This window comes from Pinus tabuliformis, chromosome 5_1 (genome assembly GCF_031772625.1).
Source record: "Pinus tabuliformis cultivar Carrire ecotype Pingquan chromosome 5_1, CPIR1, whole genome shotgun sequence".
NCBI classification, from domain to species: domain Eukaryota; kingdom Viridiplantae; phylum Streptophyta; class Pinopsida; order Pinales; family Pinaceae; genus Pinus; species Pinus tabuliformis.
Window position 1 is genome coordinate 877292136 of NC_142305.1, and position 19047 is coordinate 877311182.

The following is a 19047-nucleotide window of genomic DNA, read 5'->3' on the forward strand; positions in this document are numbered from 1 at the left end:
GAACGCCACTTGCTGATATGACATTCTTTTTTAGTTAATCAATTTAATTAAAAGAGAAAGAATGAGCATAAATATTTTGGAGATAACTCTAAATCTTTGATTTGTATAACTATCAAAAATATTTTGTACTTACCATCCACTTAATAATTATTTATGATTAAAGTAAAATTTTCAAAAAAACCAATATGAATTCAAATAAATACACATATAACCCACCTAATAATTATTTATGATTAAATTAAAATGTGCAAAGCTCAAATATGAATTCAAATTAACCCAAATATAACAAACTTGACTGTAAACCATGGTTTTCATGAAGAAAATGATTCCATTAGAAGCTGGAAAAGAGTTTGCAAGAAACTGTCACTAAAGACGGTGGCAGTCATGTAGTTTGCAAGACATGGATTTCCTTGTGAATCATTTTTTAAATACAAATGTACTTTGTCTTCTGGAACTCGATGCATTTCGTGGCTAAACTGAAACAGAACCAAATGCCACATTCCAAACCTTCTCTAGGTTACAATTGGAACTTTAACATTGACCTTAGCCTGACCCGGTACAAAATTCTGTACTGGATTTGAAACAATACTCAAGTTAGATTGGGGGTTCTCAGCTTCAATCCTACGCTCACCCAAAACAGAATCCCTTTTGTGCTAGACACCTTGCTCAAGTCACAATAATTTTTTTTATCTTCATCCTTTGATCGATCCAAAAATTCATTTTTGAACTTGAGTCATCGCTCATCTCCAAGCTGGGCTGCCCTGAAACAGAATCCAATGTTAAATCTGACACCCTTCTCAAATGCATGGATTATTCAACTACATGTTCAATCTGACATGCAACAGAATCAAAAGTGGACTTTGATGCCTTTCTTTAATCACAAATGCGGTTCTCACCTTCAAGCTTGGGCTGATTAGAAAGAGAATTCATTGTTGAATTTGTTATTATAAGTTAAGCTAAGGATCATCAGGTGGAGTGTTAGACTCGCTGGGAACAGACTCCAGAGTTGGACATGGCGTATTTTTTAGCAAGATGCTTGAGTCATTAGAAATAGAATCATAATTTGAAGATTCCATATTTCTCAAGCTACCATGCAGTCCACAGCTTCAACGTTGTTCTTAGTCAAAACCCTTCTTATTGTTTGTTTCATGCAATCCACAGCTTCAACATTGTGCTTAGTCAAAACCAAAGTTGACACTTGTTTCAACTGTTCGCTCTGCCGTTCTGGAAGAAAATCCAGCAATGAATTTAACAGCCTTTTTATGCTATGGCGCTGATCTGAAACAGAATCAGGTGTTGATGTGGAATCGGATCCCTTTGTCAAGCTGAACGCTGGTTTGAAGAACAGGATCTAACATTGAATTTGACTCATTTATCAAGATATGCCCTGGATTTTCAGTTCTGGCTCCTAGGATGTGTGCATGCTCACTTTTATTTAAGCACTTTGCAGTATTATTTGCTTGAACTGACAACCAGACTCCCAAGTAGAAGCAGCCATCCAACGTTTCAACCATTTCGATCCAGAATTGCAGTGGTCTGGATCATACTCCAAACATAGAGAATCTGTGTTTGGTACAGTTTCTAAAAGCTTGAAAAAGACAAAGAAAAAGGTAGAATTAAATAGCAATGCTATGCATTACTACTTTTTTTTTGCATGTTAGGCTTCATGGTATTGGTTCAGATACTCGAGTTGCAGATTTACTTGATTAGCAAATCCATTTTGGGAACAGCTTTCCTGACAGAAAACTATCATTGCTCATTGAAGCCTTTGAACCATTTTTCTCCTAAAACTGTCCAAAAGAATCTGCCAAACATTAAATAAGAATGAGTACGACATGCCATACAAGTTTTAAACAGTCACATACAAGCTGATGAAAATGTTTTCCTAGTTCAAGTCAAAACACAGTGGTTATATATTATTACCAGGCCACTTCCTTTTGAACCATTCTGCTGTCGTATGTATTCAAGCTTGTTTTGAATAGCGGATCCTTCTTCTGACGATCGCACTCGAGGAGGATGAACCAGAGGTTGCAATCTGACAATTGCTCACACACAATGCAAAGTTCTTGTGGACTACTTTCTAATTAAGTGTCCACGAACATGGACTTGTAAACTTACAATACGTTTAGGGCAACATAATTCTCTGCAGGCCTGCAAAAAATTTTAAAACCCCAATTCGCTAGCTCAAGACCTGCCAAAATTGCCTTAAAATGCATAAATGTATACAGTGGTATCATCCTATAAGAGAAAATGTAACATGGGAAAGAAAAGGAACTGCAGGAATTCAAATGATTATGTTCTAACAGACAAAAAGGAGAAGAAGCTCAATTACAAAAATACTGAAAGCTCTTGAAAGGAAAATTTTCAGATCATAAAAGTGACAGTTTAAATACCAATAAGGCACTGATAGTTGCTTGAGCCTTGGATATGAATGGCTGATGAAAACATCTTGTGTGTTTGTGAATCTTCTGGGATTTCCTTCTGCTTCAATTCAATCCCAATGAAGAAACCCACATTACGGTATTTTTCTTATGTACAACTAGGAGAAAGCTTATGGGGAATAGCGAAGATGGGGTTTTAGGAAAAGAGCTGCACAACACAGGGTGCCCAGACACGACTGTGGAAATTGAACAATCATCCTCAAGTAAAAATAAACATGAAAAGGGATCTGCTTTTTATCAGAACAAACTGATAAAGCATGCAACCACAGGAAAAGCCTGTGCTTACATGCATTATCTGTAAGCTTGCAGGAAAAGCCTGTGCTTGCATGCATTATCTGTTTGTTCTGATCACAAACAGATCTCTTTTCATGTTCATCTTTACTTGAGATGATTGTTCAATTTCCACAGTGGTGTCTGGGCACCCTGTGTTGTGCAGCTCTTTTCCTAAAGCCCCATCTTCGCTATTCTTCATAAGCTTTCTCCTAGTTGTAAATAAATAAGAAAGATCCCAAAAATAAGGTTTCTTCGTTAGGATTGAATTGAAGTAGAAACAAATCCCATAAACATACAAGATGCTTTCGTCAATAATAACAAAGATAACCGCCAGTGTCTCAGTCTTTGATAAATCTCAAACACTGTCCACGTTTCAATTATGCGTACGGAATCTGGACGCATCCCTTCTAAAGCTGCTATAGTGGAGTTTCATAAATTGCGTTGAGATACTCCTGCTTCTGAGGTGGCAAAATATGCTTTTTGTTTGCAACTTTCTCGAGATTTTATGGATGATTAGGTAAAACATGATATCTAATGTACAGAACGTACCATGAAGGCGTAACCTAATTGGATGAGCACAACTACCTACAAGCATTCTTCTTTATTGCCCTTCACTATGTATTATGTACTCTGCTGGCATGCAGAGTAAGAACACCAAACTAAATAACTTTTCTGTGTCTCAATAGGAATTACAGGTTAAACGTTGCATCTCCTTTCCACCAATTTTCGATACTGGTTGGATTTTCTGACTTTTCGGTAGTAGAGCCAATCATTTCGGTGGTTTGCTTCCTCTGGTGGGTTTTGTCGTATAAGAGTTACACTACAGTACTAGAGAATAACAATGGGGTTGCATTCCATCCCATAAGGGTAACATGGTGCATTTTTGTACTCTGAATTGCTCTCCAATAAAACCTTACTGTTTCTAAAGTTTGTTTTCTCACATTTTTTAGTTGGATGAATGACATTGCCAAGTTCTCCTGATATGTATATACATTTAGATTGTTGCCCAAGTATTCCAAATACACATCTTTTGGGTTGATAATGAAGAAACCAAGTTAAGGAAAGTCATCCTTGGTAGATTCAATAAGTGTTTGGCATGTGGCAGTCTTCACAAGTCAAATGCTTGTTATATCCTTGGTAGATTCAATGAGTGTTTGACATGTGGCAGTCTTCACAGGTCAAATGCTTGGTATGGGCTCAGTGTGTACTTATAGAGAACACCCATAGGTATATTTTGGGCCCAAAGAGGTATATAGAAAGGTGTGAGGACCTCAACTAGTCAAATTTCATTTTATTCAAACTCTTTCCTGCTATGCATTAGAGATGCTATTACAATCCCTTAAATCCTAAATAATTTTTATGATTTTTTAAATTAAAAAGGTCCAAGAAGATCTAGAGGAAACTCAAGCCTAGATTCTGTTTGCATTGTAGCTCTTAAGGAAACTCAAGCCCAAGGGGGTTATGGCGAAAAAATTGGAACACTAATGATCAGGGGCTTAAAATTATGCTCAAAAATCATAGTTGTCATAATGGTGTGTAACCTAAATGACCGCGTAGTGTTCATCATCCTGAATTTGGCGCAACTCGTTTTGCATGAAACGGACACCGTATGGCTTCATAAACATGTTCTGTTCACTTTGGCAAACAGGGAAATTTTTGAAAAAAAAGGGGACAGCCCAGTGAGCAGGCCACACCGTTGACTACGCTGCCCAGTTGGCACTGACTGTGCTGCTGAGTTGGCACCATAATCTCATCAACGAATGGTTGAGTGCCATGTGGCATGTTCGTACAAGCATGAGTTGGCAGGATGTTATTGGTTGAAGGCTATACAGGTGGACCAATGAGAGGGTGACACATGGCAAACTCAGAGGCCGCCACGTTCCCTCTCAAAGGTTGAATAAAATTTAATGTGGGGAGGTCGGGGTCAACCTCACCCACAACAACACCAAGCTTTACCGCCATGCCCGCAGGTTGGTTCTTAACTAACATATCGCAGGAGGGTTGGCGTTAAAGAATCGACCCCAAAACAAGTCAGGGTTGCAATACGATGATCGCAATCGCACATCGCAGAAGGGAGGTGTTATAGAATTGGCCCCGATAGGATCAAGTTGTGATTGCGATATCACAATTGCATATCGCACAGAGTAAAGCCCCGTTACATGTATTACTGTTAGGCCCCTATACTACTAGTGTAACCCCTTATTGTTATTAGTATAACCCACTTATTATATTGATGTACCCATGTAGTGCCCATATTGTTACTATTATGCCACATAGAAGCCCACCATTGTTACTGTTGTGCCCTACAATATTATTGTTATGTAGGCTTTGATTGTATTGGGACCACTTAGACTCCTATATATAGAAAGGAGGTATTTTCATTTGTATCATCCAAGAATTGTTCATTTATGTAATGTAAAGGAGGTTGCCCCCTCGAAGAGGCTGAATTCTAAGGCGTGGATCTCTCTTTTCTATCTTTTTGTGAGCTGGTTTCATAACATTTGGTATCAGAGCTTTGGATTCTAGGGTTTCGCTGCTCCAAACAGGTCATCGTGGCATTTTCGCTATAACTTTTTTTCTGTGACGTTTCAGAAGTCGCAAAAAAAACCCATTTGAGAAGAAATCGTGCTGAACCTTGGGTCCAAATTTCAGATCTTTTCGCACGATATTTTCGGAGATATGATCTGCGGAAGTTGGTCTTTTTGCAGACTCCTGAATTACACTCAAAACAGGTGACCTGGGGAAAATCGTCATAACTTTCTTTCTGAGCATCGGATTGAAATTTCGTCAGAAGGTACAGAAAGAGGACAGACTGTAGTTTCTGTTTATATAATTTTCAGAGTCAAAGGTTGAAACAGTGACACGTGGCACTTCATACAAGTTCGCTCTACTGAACTAGTCTATAATCAGGTCACTGCGGGAGATTGTACATAACCTTTTCTTGGAGAATCCAATTTGGATCAGACTTGTGGCATTGGAAAGAGGACACAGAGGGCTACTACAGGTCACAAGTTCAGAACTTAAAGATCTGAGAGTACAGAGTTACAGTCGTTTCAAGGTAGAGCTCCTAAAATCAAGAAAAAACAAGATGAGGAGTTTGATGGCAAGGATCCGGTAAATTGGATACTTCAGATGGAGCAATATTTTGATATACATGGTGTACAACTGTTACAAAAGGTATGTATTGCATCTTCATATTTAGAACCAGATCAATTTTTATGGTACAAAGGGCTTTGTTCTCGTAAAAAACTTGTTACGTGGTCAATTTTCACGGAGGAAATGATAGCACATTATGAGGATATAAAGAGCAACACCTTCTTTAGAGCAACACCACAACAATTGGAAAGAGTAAAAGGGCTTTGTGACATAATGGAAAGCAAAATTATGGAAACCAGGAAGCATACCCCTCACAACTATAAAGATGGAAGTGTTGTTTCTCCCAGCGTTCCACAACCAACAAGAGTTACACCACAACAATTGGAAGAAAAAAGAGAAAAAGGGCTTTGTTACAATTGTGATAGCAAATGCACTAAAGGTCATAGGTGTGCTGAGAAGAAATTATTTTACATAGAATATGAAGAGGAGGAAGAAAAGGATCAAGAAACATCAAAAGAAGAGGATATACGTCAGGACACCACCCCAGAGAAAGAAGAAATGAATCAGACCATATCTTGTAAAGCATTGGTAAGAATTACCACTCCTCAAACTCTCAAGATAGAAGGACATATCAAGAAGGAAAAGGTGCAAGAAGTGAAAGATCACATCGAGAAAGAAGAAATGAATCCAACCATATCTTGTAATTCAATGGATGAAATTACCACTCCTCAAACTATCAAGATAGAAGGACACATCAAGAAGAAAAATGTTCAAGAAGTGAAAGATCACATCGAGCATCAAGAAATGAATCCGACCATATCTTGTAAAGGACTGGAAGAAATTACCACTCCTCAAAAGATAGAAGGACATATCAAGAAGAAAAAGGTTCAAGTAGAGAAAGATCATATCGAGCATCAACAGCAAGTTCTCCAACTTTTAAAGGATAACGCCACTTCGGTGCAAAATCAAATGAAACAACAGGTAGATCAACATCGTAGTGAAAAATGTTTTGATGTGAGTGATTGGGTATTTTTACTGCTACATCTCAAGCAAGCTATTTATGAGAAGGAAATGTTGGCAATACTACATGCACTTAAAAAATGGCGACCTTACCGAATGGGAAGACGCTTCAAGGATGAGGATGTGGAAGCATTGTTTTGTGCTATTTATATTATCCAACCAAATTGGATAAACGAAGCAACGGATGAATGGAAGAAGAACGAAGAAGTATGGCCACTTATTCAAAAGTTGCAAACGATCCCAATTCAAGCAATATTGCCAGAAATTGAAGAGGAAGGAAAAATCATATTGGAACCTGGAGCAGTCATAGAAACAAGAACCCGACAGCTACGAAATCGATCAATTTCAGAGTATCTCATCAAGTGGAAGAACTTACCCGCTGAATATTCCACATGGGAGGACAAGAATTTTATATAGAAGCATCAAGAACTACTCAAGCGTTGAGGACAACGCTTTTTGAAGGAGAGGGGCATGTTAGGCCCCTATACTACTAGTGTAACCCCTTATTGTTATTAGTATAACCCACTTATTATATTGATGTACCCATGTAGTGCCCATATTGTTACTATTATGCCACATAGAAGCCCACCATTGTTACTGTTGTGCCCTACAATATTATTGTTATGTAGGCTTTGATTGTATTGGGACCACTTAGACTCCTATATATAGAAAGGAGGTATTTTCATTTGTATCATCCAAGAATTGTTCATTTATGTAATGTAAAGGAGGTTGCCCCCTCGAAGAGGCTGAATTCTAAGGCGTGGATCTCTCTTTTCTATCTTTTTGTGAGCTGGTTTCATAACAATTACCCTAGCTCCGCTGATTGCGATATATTTCGGATGCGATACAGTTAAACTGTAGTTGATAGTTTTGTCGAGTCCGCCGCTTATTGCAATCGCACATCGCCCAAGGTGCGTTTACAAACCATACGACCCACTATTTCTCGCCAATTGCGATTTACGATAGAGTTGTTAGTGACGACAACGTATGGCTGCTGCGTAGTGAAATTTTCGCCCAGTTAGCGCTTTTTGGAGCGAAATTGTAGGATCATGCCGGAAATGGTGCAATTTATGGAGCGAATATTGGGAAAACTAGGAGAGGTTATAACTTCTTCAGTTTTCCACCAAATTGGATGAAAAAGAGGCTAGATAGCCATTTTTAACATTCTGGACTGATTGGAGCAGGTTTTAGAAGCATTGGAACATTGTAAACACATATTTTTACACTTTTGAGCATAATAGAGAGGCTCAAGCCATTGGAAGTTGGACCAAGGAGATGTAACCTAGGAGGGGTGAACTATTTTATCATGTTCCTGTTGTAATGTGTTTTTGATGATGTTCTGTACATATTTATGCTATTGTTCAGTCTCTCATTTATGTTAAAATTTCTCATAAAATTAACATAAAAGCTCATCATTTCACTTGCAAAAATTCATGAATCTTTAAGCACAATAAAAGCATTTTGTTTCTAATCTAAGGAGGATCTTAGCACAACTGTAGTATACCAAGGATGGATATTATGGGGTACAGAGGGAGGTACCTAAGGGAATAATGTAATAATGGGATGAGCCATAATTAATAAATAAGGTGGTTAACTCTACATCATGTAAGGGACCACAAGTATTTAGCAATAATGTGATAAACACGTGGTATTAGATATATGGTATTGAGACACCCATGGTAATGACCCATGGTATTGTATGTATGAAGCATATATAGAGGCTAGAGACTCCCCATTGAGAGATGTTAAGGATTATTGTATTGATAAGCATATGGCTTGTGGAGTGTTCTCCTTCCTTAAGGAGTGATGGTATGGTGTTACCCTACCTTAAGCGTTTTGATTTATAAAGAAGCATTTTCATGTTATATTATTGGATCGATCTTGTTATTTTTGGGAATATATACAACAACAATTTAATATTCTAAATCATATCATTTTGGTATCATAGCACTAGGTTTGTTTTTTGGAAGAAGGATTTAACTGTTTGCAAGTTTATGCCATGCTTACGAGGTTAAAAATCAAAAGAGAAGAAGGGAAGCTGCTGGGAAGCCCCGAAGTTGGGTTAAGGGGAAGCAGAGCAAGGTTTCCATAATCTCCAAAACCAGTTCATCCTCAAGTTGTAGTTGAGACTCTAGAGATCATGTCTCATGAAGGAGAACCTACAAACATGACAGAAGATGAGAAGACATTCAGAAAGGTTTTCTTTGATATGACTGAGATGGTAAATGTCCTTTATGAAGAGAGGAATACCAAGTTGCAAGGTGAAAGTTCCAAACCTACCAAAGGAGAAGACTCTTCAGGAGGAGGTAATGGAAATGGAGACAAACCTCCACCCTCTCCACCATCTTCTTCATCTTCTTCTTCACAAACATCTTCACCCTTTTGCACTAACACAACCCTTACTTATACTCATCATCATACTTCAAAAGGAACTGGTAAATCACCTTTTTTAAAACTTGATGTTAAATTTGAGCTACCCATGTATAATGGTGAAGTGAAGGTAGATAAGCTTGATAATTGAATTTGTCAGTTAGAGGTCTATTGCAAGATTCAAAACCTTCAAGAGGATGACATAAAGATTTAGTTAGCTTCATTGAAAATGGAGGGTGTAGCACTGGTATGGTGGGAATCAAAGACCTGAGAGGATATTAAAAAACATGGTAAGATCCCAATTTCTTGGAATGATTTCATTGCTGCAATCAAAAGACAATTCTACCCTCTAGCTTATATGTAGAAAGTCGTCATGAATTGGTAGAACTTTAGACAACTTAAAGGTCAAAAAGTGCAAGATTACACCCAAGAATTTAGAAAAAGGTCTTTGATGTTAGGTGTAGATTTGCAATCACATGACGCATTGCTAAAGTACATAGGGGGTTTACACAGTTACCTTAGGCATACTATCTTAATGTTTAATCCCAATAATCTAGATGATGTGTGTGTGCAAGCCACTCATCTTGAGGCAAGAGGGAAAAACACCCCAGAATAAGGTAGTAAAAATCCATTTAAGAGTAAAGGAAAGGAAAAGGCTTTCAAAGGGAAGGAAAAGAAAAATGCGTCTATCAAAAAAGAAGGAGAGAAATTTACATGCAAACATTGTTCCAGGGAGGGTCACGATGAAGCTCATGTTGGAAGCTTCATCCCGAAATGAGACGAAAGAGAAACAACAACAGGGGAAAACAAAAGACAATTGCAACCACTCAACAGGATTTGGGATTTGATTCGGGGGATGAAACTAAAATCATAGCCATGGCGTTAAAATGAAAAGAATCCATTGCTAGCACTAGTTTTTCAAACTCACAAAATGAAACTCCAAATAAAAAGAGGAGAATAAATTTTTTTCACATAAGGGTGATCTCTAAACACAACAAGATTGATACGCTTTTCGATAGTGGCTCTCAAGCTAATCTTATCTCTGAAAACATTGTCAAAATTTTAAACTTGGAAATCGTTCCACATCATAAACCATATCCACTTGGATGGGTGTGTGACAATGCACAATTGCAAGTTACTAGAAAGTGTAAATTGAAATTCGCCATTACTGCAAATTTCATAGATGAAGTGGAGCTTGATGTTGTGATGTTAGATATCTGTGGCATAGTTTTGGGCAGCCCGTACCTTTATGATGGAAAAGATATCTTCCATAGACATGAAAACAAATATCATTTATTCAAATATGGAGTAGAATATATTGTGAGAGCTCATAGCAAGAAAATAAATCTTACGCTTGTTAATGTTGGGCAGATGAAAAGACTAGTGAATTCGAGCATGAATTTTGTGCTTCTAATGATCAAACCCAAGAATGATGTTGATAATGAAGCTTTTAAAGGTTGTGATTCAAATTTTAAATCTGAATTGGTTGACGTAGTTAACTAATATGATGAGATGTTTTAGGAACCAAAGGGATTACCTCCCAAGAGAGGAATCCAACATGAGATATATTTGTAGCAAGATTGTCCTCTTCCTAACATTGGCATGTACAGGATGTCAGTGATGGAAAGCGCAGAAATTAAGAAGCAAATTGAAGAGTTGTTGAACAAAGGGATCATCATACCATCTTCCTCGCCATGTGGTTCACCTATTGTCTTGGTGCCAAAGAAATATGGAACAAGGTGCACATGTGTGGACATTCGTGCATTGAACAAAATTATGATAAAGAACTGTTACCCACTGCCTAGAATAGATGATTTACTTGATCAATTGAAAGATGCAAAGTATTTTACTAAGTTTGACTTAACAAGTGGCTACCATCAAATTAGAATAGTTGAAGGAGACATTTGGAAGACAACATTAAAAACAAAACAAGGTTTGTTTGAATGGTTGGTTATGCCTTTTGGTTTATGTAATGCTCTTGCTACATTCATGTGTGTGATGAATGATGTGTTGAGGCCATTTTTTGATGAGTTTTTCATAGTCTACTTAGATGACATCTTAATTTTCAGTAAATCTTGTGATGAACATGTCATGCATGTAAGAAAAGTACTTGATGTCTTGAAAAAATAATAGTTGTATTTTGAGATGTCAAAGTGCGAGTTTGGAAAAATTCCTTTTGTTTACTTGGGTCATATGTTGGAGGAGGTGAGTTGAAAATAAATCCTTCCAAGGTTGATGTCATTGTGAATTAGCCAAGGCCAAAGACAATTACTGAGGTAAGCAGTTTTTTGGGAGCAGCCCAATATTGGAGGAAATTCATTGCTAATTTTTCTCTTATAGTCGCTCCTTTCCATGCGTTGACAAGTGTGAAAAAGGTTTTTCAGTGGGGAGGCAAACAACAAAAGACCTTTGATGCATTGAAGGAAAATATCAGTACATACTTGAGACAGTCATTTGATATTCAGACTGATGCTAGTGACTACGCTATGTTATGCTCTTAACCTGCAAAAAATACCCAAATATAGAATATGCGAAGAAAGATACCCAGAACATAGAATAGAAAGAGACAACAGCAAATATTTTATTATTCAGAAAGCAATGTTCACTGGCCACTTCGAGGGGGCAACCTCCAACAGAGCAGAGCTCGATACAAAAATAAGACACAATGCTCCTCGCAGGGAGTCTCTATCCTTTGTATATGACTCATACATGCAATACCAAGGATCAATACCATGGGTTTTATTAATACCATCTATCTAATACTACGACCCATTTGCAACTAACTGTGGTCCCGTCATTAATTGCGGGTTAACCACTTACAATTATTAATATGGGCTTTATTGACTCTTGACTATGACTCGATCCCATTACATAAATAAGGGGGTTAGGGTGGGACCCTAACATGCCCTCCCCCTTAAGACTAGCCTTGTCCTCAAGGCTGAAGCTGCGGAAACTGCTGAAGAATAGTGGCTGGTTCCCAAGTTGCATCTTCCGGAGAGGTGTCTTTCCACTTGACGAGGACTTCCCTAATCATGCGGCCCCGCAGGTGCCTATCTCGTGTGTCTAGGACCTGTTCAGGTTGGAGCCAGATTGACCCTTCTTCGTCTAATTTAGGTAGACTGGTTTGAATTCTGCAATTGTTCCCAATCACTTTCTTGAGGCATGAGACATGGAAAACTGGATGGATTTTTGCAGTAGGTGGCAAAGCCAACTTGTAAGCCACTTCTCCAATGCGCTGAAGTACTTGATATGGTCCGTAGAATTTTGGAGATAGTTTCTGACAACCCTTGTCTTTGAGTGATGTTTGCTTATATGGTTGCAGCCTCAAAAAGACCTGATCCCCTTCTTGAAATTGGCGCTCTGAGCGATGCTGGTCTACCTGTTGCTTCATGTGGTTTTGAGCTTGATGAAGATTCTCTCTAAGATGGGCGAGCATGGTTGCGCAGTGTTGTAGGAGTTGATCCACTGCTTGTACCTTTGAGCACCCCTTGATATAAGAAGTAGGGGAAGGAGGGAGTTGACCATATACTGCTTCATAGGGAGTCATTTTGGCGGTGGCATGATAGTTGGTGTTATACCACCATTCAGCCAGAGGTAACCACTGTACCAAAAGATGTTGCTTTTCTGAAGTGAAACACCTAAGGTAGGTTTCCAGACATTTGTTGACGGCTTCAGTTTGACCATCCGTTTGCGGATGATAGGAAGTACTGAGTTTTAGTTGAGTGCCTTGTAGCCTGAAGAGTTCCTGCCAAAAATTACTGGTGAAGATTGGGTCGCGATCGGACACAATAGAAGTGGGCATGCCATGCAATTTGAAGATCTGATCCATGAAAGATTGAGCGACCAAAGTCGGTGTAAACGGGTGGGGTAGGGCGCAGAAATGAGCATACTTCGAAAGTCTGTCCACAACCACCATGATGACTAACTTGTTTCCTGACTTTGGAAGACCTGTAATGAAATCCATAGAAACCTCCGTCCAAATTGATGCCAGGATGGGCAATGGTTGTAATGTGCCTGGTGTGTTGACAGTCTCCCCTTTGTGGCATTGACAGACATCGCATTCTGCTACGAAAGTAAGGATGTCCTTTTTCATGCCTGTCCAAAAAAATGATCTTCTGGTGCAAGCATACGTCTTCTGAAAGCCTGAATGTCCTGCAATGGGGGATGAGTGCAATTCTGCCAAAATGCGACTTTTGAGGGTGGATGTTGGTGATATTACGACTCTGTCCCTGTAGCAAAGAATCTCATCCTGCCACGAGTAGCCCTTGGTGGAATTTGGATCTACCTGCAATTGAGAAATGAGTTGGGAGAGCCCGGGATGTGAAAACCATTCCCTGCGAGCCTCTTCAATCCATTCTGGAATGGGGAGGGAAATTGCTAGCAGAGTACTTTCCTCCTCAAATTGGCGAGATAATGCATCTGCTACACTATTGTCTTGCCCTTTCTTGTAAATGATCTCATAATCATATCCCAGCATTTTGGTGAGCCATTTATTTTGTTGTGGGGAGGATAGGCGTTGCTCCAAAAAATATTTAAGACTGTGATGGTCTGTGCGGATTTGGAAACGTCGCCCCAATAAGTAAGGTCACTAGGTCTCTACTACATGTAAGATGGCCATCATTTCCTTCTCGTAGGTAGATTGGCCCAAATTCTTCCCACTTAGTTGTTGGCTTGTGAAGGCCAAAGGTCGCCCTTCCTGCATTAAGACCGCCCCAATACCTGTACCCGAAGCATCACATTCAATGACAAAAGATTTGGTGAAGTCAGGTAGTGCTAAGACTGGAGTGGAACACATGGCATTTTTGAGAGCTGTAAATGCCTGTTGTGCATCCTCATTCCAGAAGAATGAATTTTCTTCAGGAGTTGAGTGAGGGGCTTCGCTATGCGACCATAGTTGCGGACAAATTTATGATAATGGCCTGTGAGACCCAAAAATCCTCTCAAGCTCTTCAAGGTCTTAGGTTGAGGCCAATCTTGCATTGCCTGGATATTTTTGGGGTCCACCTTGACACCTTCACGCCCCGCAATGTGGCCCAAATACTCAACTTCTTCCATGCCAAATGAACACTTGGACATCTTGACAAATAATTTATGCTTGCGGAGTAGTTGCAAGAGTAGATCTACATGCTGAAGATGTGTGGCCCAAGTGCAACTATAGATGAGGATGTCATCGAAGAAGACAAGGACAAATTTCCTGAGATATGGTTTGAGAATGTGGTTCATAAGGCTCTGAAAAGTAGAGGGGGCATTACAAAGACCGAATGGCATGACTAGGAACTCATAATGGCCTTCATGAGTTCTGAAAGCAGTCTTTGGAATGTCGATTTCCTTCATGCGAATTTGGTGGTAGCCCGAGTGAAGATCTAGCTTACTGAAGAATTGAGCCCCATTGAGTTCATCCAGCAAATCGTCAACCACCGGGATGGGAAATTTATCTTTGACTGTCAACTTATTGAGGGCCCTGAAGTCTGGACACATCCGCCACTCCCCATCTTTCTTGAGCACCATGAACACCGGTGATGAATAAGGACTAATGCTGGGACGAATGACACCTGCTTCCAAAAGTTCCTTGATTATTTTTTCTATTTCATTCTTTTGGGTGAACGGATGTCTGTATGGGCGCACATTTGGTGGTTGGGCCCCTGGAACCAAGGTGATGCTATGATCATGTTCCCCTCTCAAGGGTGGAAGCTCATGAGGCTTGTCAAAGACCGGCAAATGGTTATTTAAAATCTGTTGCATCTCAGGATGAATCGGCAGAGACTTGGTTTCGACTACCTGGATGGCATTAAATTGAGCTATAACTCAATGATGGCCCTTTTTTAGCAATTTTTCCATCCTATGCGAGCTGATGATAGAGGGAGCTCCCGCCTGGAGTCCCCGGAGGGTATGTGTGGAGTTGTTCAGCTTAAAACTCATATATAACTCCTGGAAATCCATTGTGATTGGCCCAAGAGTGCGAAGCCATTCAGCACCGAGGACAATGTCGCACCCTCCCATGTGTATGGCAAACATGTGTGTCTTCAACTGATAATCCCCAATTTGAAGTTTGACATTTTCACAGTGGCCTTCACATTTCATTGTGCCTCCATCCACAATTTGGACTTGGAAGTTAAAAACTGCTCGTACAAAACAATGCACTGCTTCCGTGACTTTTTTGATGGATGAAATTATGTGTACTTCCACTATCAATCAAGACTACTACTGGGCAATGTTTAATAAAACCTCTGATTTTGAGAGTTTGAGGTGAAGAAATCCCTGCCAAAGCATGCAGCAAAATAACTGGTTCGTCAGAGACATTGTCCTTTTGGTTGTCCTCTTCTAGCGCCTCATGTTCCTCAAGTGGTGGATCTTCCTCCATTAAGCTGTAGTCAGTGGCATCAATTTGAAAAAATTTGGCCTCCTTGCATTTATGACCTGGGGAGTATTTTTCATCACAGTAGTAACATAATCCTTGCTTTCTTCTTTCGGCCATTTTCGCAGGTGACACCTTTTGGACCTTAAGTGTTTGAGTCGTGTTGTGAGCCTGTGGGGGGCGACCTTTAGCGGAGAAATTTGGGCGACTGTACTGGGCTGCTAATGCACGTTCCACGTTACGAGCTACCTTGCAAGCCTCCATCCATGTGGGAGGGTGGTGCAGTAGGACTTGGGCTTTGATGGCTTCTTTAAGACCGCTGATAAAACATTCCGTGTAGAACACATCTGAGAGACCCCAAGTGCGGAAGGCTAAGGCTTCAAAGGCTGTAATATATTCATCCACTGTGCCAGTCTATCGGAGCTTAGTAAGACGACCCAAAAAAGAAGATTCCTGGTCAAAGCGGTCTGTAAGAGCTTTTTTGAATTTGGTCCAAGCCCGAAAAGGTCCATTGCAACGTTGATGCCATTCCCACCATTGCCACCTTTCATTGTCCAAGTACATGCTCCCCACCATAAGTTGAGTCTCATCATCTAAGATGTCATTCAGATTGAAATACTGCTCCATTTGTGCTATCCATGCTGCCGGGTGAGAACCGTCAAATTTATGCATATCCAACTTGGGAGGTCGCTGACGGGATTGTTGGTGGGTGCACCAGACGTGAGGAGAGTGGCTAGACTCACCCTCACTGTGTCCATTGCCATTATACGCCTCCTCGTGGGCTTCCTCCTTGCCCTTCGGGATTAGGCTCGGGATCATGCTATTGAGTCGGTCAAGCTGAATGTGGAGGGATTGCAAGGATTCTTCAAGTTTGTCCATCCTTTCATTGGCCATAGCTTGAGCTCTAGTTTCTACCATGCACCGACCTGATGTTCTTGAAAATTGGGACTGCCTAATTTTATTTTTTATTTTTTTTTTCACTAAGAATTGAATGGTACCACCGTGCTCAGCTCGTCGTCCTGATTCTCATGGGCTAGATCACCAATAAGCGCCCTAGGAGATCTCAAATTTTTTTATTTTTTTTTAAAACTCCTAACAGAGTTTTACTCCTTTCTTATGAATACTGCAATCGCCAAATCCTCAAAATGTAAATGCTGCCAAAAGCCCCGCGAAAATTATGCCCAAGTATAGGAACCCCACACAACTACTCAGATCTGGTGGATTTGAGAGATCTGAATGGCGGATCGGATAGCTCTAGGTGGCGGAACAGACTGCTGCTGCGGATCTGATGGATCGAATAGATCGAAATGGCTGGTCTGCTAACTCGGAACTGCGGGACTGATGTCTGCTGCTGTTGCACCTCTTTGTGCGTTGATCTGGCAGAGATGATGCATGATCCCCAGATAGAAAAGGGAACTATGGTCTCGAGGAGTGTCAAGTGCTACAGATCGCAATATACATAAGGGTCTGACAGTAGTACTCGACCCAATGTTTCAGGGCTCTAACTAAGGAGGATCAACCATACCCTTAGCCGTACAACCCGACTACCTTATCGTACGGGCGAGTAATCTCTTCGAGTGCTGTTCTCGGTGTACTGTAGCAGCAAGACGGCCGACGGTTTATCTATGGCGAGGTTGCAGAGGAGCTAAGGGGCTTCCGATATACCCAGAAGGTACTTGGAAGACAGTCCGTATGCGGTTCTGTCTAATGCGCTACTACTCGAAGGGGTACCCACAGGGGTTACAAGGGAGTCCAACAAGCGTGACCACCTCTTGTATTTCCTGCGTGCATGCCTCCCCAAATCCACAGGTTTATGCGCTCAACGACAGATCCTGTGGTTTAAAGACGCCGGAACACGTCTCTAGCCAAAAAAAAAAATTGCTAAGAAATGGAGATCCCACTGGCCCTGGAAAGTGCTCTGATACCACTTGTTATGCTCTTAACCTGCAAAAAAATACCCAAATACAGAATATGCGAAGAAAGATACCCAGAACATAGAATAGAGAGAGACAACAACAAATATTTTATTATTCAGAAAGCAATGTTCACTGGCCTCTTCGAGGGGGCAACCTCCAGTAGAGCAGAGCTCGATACAAAAATAAGACACAATGCTCCTCGCAGGGAGTCTCTATCCTTTATATATGACTCATACATGCAATACCAAGGATCAATACCATGGGTTTTATTAATACCATCTATCTAATACTACATCCCATTTGCAACTAACTGTGGTCCTGTCATTAATTGCGGGTTAACCACTTACAATTATTAATATGGCCTTTATTGACTCTTGACTATGACTCGATCTCATTACATCAATAAGGGGGTTAGGGTGGGACCCTAACACGCTATGGGTGAATTCCTCATGCAACATGATAAGCCTATATGTTTTTATTCGGAAACTTTTAACGGTGCAGTGATTAACTATCTTACATACGACAAGGAATTGTATGCATTGGTGCAAAGTGTGAAAAAATGGAAACACTACTTGATGGGTAAGGAAACAATCATTCACACTGATCATAAACCATTGCAATACTTGTAATCTCAATCAAAGTTGTAGCAATCAAGGCACTTCTGATGGATGGGTTTTCTTCAACAATTCCACTTGGTAATTAGGTATAAGAAAAGTATCTACAATAAAGTTGTTGACATGTTTTCTAGGCATATTGTTAGTGCAACTACTTTACTCAAGCATAATTATGTTTTACATGAAAGTTATATTTAGCAATATGCATTAGGTAACGACTTTCAAAATGTTTATGAAACTTGTGTCAAGGTAACCAAGTAGAGGAATTGGATTATCATTTGCATGATAACTTGTTGTACCATCTTGGCAAGTTTTGTATTCCACAGGGAGAAAGAGTTAACATCATAAGAGAGGCACATACTTTTCTTATTTCTAGTCATTTCAGTGTAAGTAAGATGGTGACACATCTACAGAGGTATTGTTATTGGCCTCGCATGCTTCCAAGTGTGTCTCCTTTTATTAAAGGATGTTCATTATGTGCAACCAATAAGCCTAGCAATAGGAAGTTAGGATTGTACACACCACTTCCAGTTCCTTCATGACCATGGGAGCGTGTTTCTATGGATTGTGTAGGAGGTATTCCATTGTCAAAAAGAGGTCATGATTATTTGTATGTAGTTGTGGATAGGTTCAACAAAATGTGTATTTTGATGCCATGTAAAAAACAAGTTACAATTGAACAAACTACTCAAGTATTCTTTCGGAATGTTTGGGTGCATTTTGGATTGCACACATCCATTATTCGTGATCGAGATTCTCGCTTTGTGGGGAATTTTTGGTCAAGCTTGTGGGGATTCATGGACACCAAATTGAAAAAGAGTACAAATTTTCATCCACAAATAGATGGTCAAACAAAAATGGTGAACAGAACAGTGATACATCTTCTTTGTGGGTATTGCAGCAAGCATCATAAGTTGTGGGATAAACATTTGCACTATATTCAACATGCTTACAATCGAGCC

The 19047-nt window shown here is 39.9% G+C and overlaps 1 pseudogene; it reads right to left on the bottom strand.

Annotated features, from left to right (window-relative positions):
* Window positions 1-471: 471 nt before the first annotated feature.
* Window positions 472-19047, bottom strand: part of LOC149167616 (uncharacterized) — a 52282-nt pseudogene continuing 33706 nt past the window's right edge.